The sequence below is a fragment of the Echinops telfairi genome, unplaced genomic scaffold (assembly GCF_000313985.2).
Source record: "Echinops telfairi isolate 266 unplaced genomic scaffold, ASM31398v2 ScPeMD7_7469;HRSCAF=8507_1, whole genome shotgun sequence".
Taxonomy (NCBI): Eukaryota; Metazoa; Chordata; class Mammalia; order Afrosoricida; family Tenrecidae; genus Echinops; species Echinops telfairi.
Window position 1 is genome coordinate 45,666,145 of NW_022111373.1, and position 1,138 is coordinate 45,667,282.

Consider the following 1,138-nt stretch of genomic DNA (forward strand, 5'->3'; position numbering starts at 1 on the left):
TGATGAAGGCAATGAATGTACAAATGTGCTTTACACAATTGATGTATGTATGGATTGTGATAAGAGTTGTATGAGCCCCTAATAAAACGATTAAAAAACATTACATGGCTTGGCTCAAACACACTATAGTCATTAAAGTAATAATAGCCTTGCTTTTCAATGTTCTAAAGAGGTCTTTTGCAGCAGATGTTCATCTATGTGCGTACACATACAGTATATGTATTTATATGTATGTGATATTTTGTATACACCATGTTTCTTAGAGCTTTATGGGAAAATTTACTTATATATTCTCATTTGATTTTTATAGATCTTTGAAGCATTATTCATAGCAATCTTTATTATAATTAAGACAACTCAAGTTCTATAATAAATAAATGGTAGAGGAAGTTCTTCACTCTCAAGAACCTCTGATCTCCCTAACTCTACTATGCCTGGGGGACAGAGAGGGGGAGGGCTGAATGGTTGATATTTGTAAGTCAAGTTCGCAGTCTTCTCATTTTATCTTAAGTTGTTTGGTTTTTCTTTGTGTATTTCTATGCAAGATGGCTTATTAGTTTCCTAAGACTACCGCAACAATGTACCGCAAACTTGATAGTTTTAAACAACAGCCAGTTTTTGTCTCATAGTTCTGGAGGGTAGCAGTATAATAAGGTATTAGCAAGAATATCTTATCTCTGAAGCTTTTGGGGGGAAATGCCATCCTTACCTTTTTTAGTTTGGGGCATTCCTTGCTTTCTGGCAGGATAATTCCAAATTCTGCCTCCATTTTCAGACTCTAGTCTTTCCTTCATGTGCCCATAGTTTGGTGTTCAAGTTCACTTATTATTGACAAATCAACCATATTAGATTAGGACTCTGATCCAGTGTGACTTCATCCTGACTAGTTAAATCAGTGAATATCCTCTTTCCAAGTAAATTTACATTCACTATTTCCAAGTGAATATGAATATTTGACAGACATATTTCAACTCAATAAAGATATCTTGCAAGATCTGCAGGATCTTATGTTTGAGAGATGAAAGAGTTACACTTTTTATGGTGTCTGGCACATTGTTGTTTGTTGTTATTAGGTATTATCGAGTTGGGTCTGACACATAGTGATCCTACGCACAACAGAACAGTACACTGTCAGGTC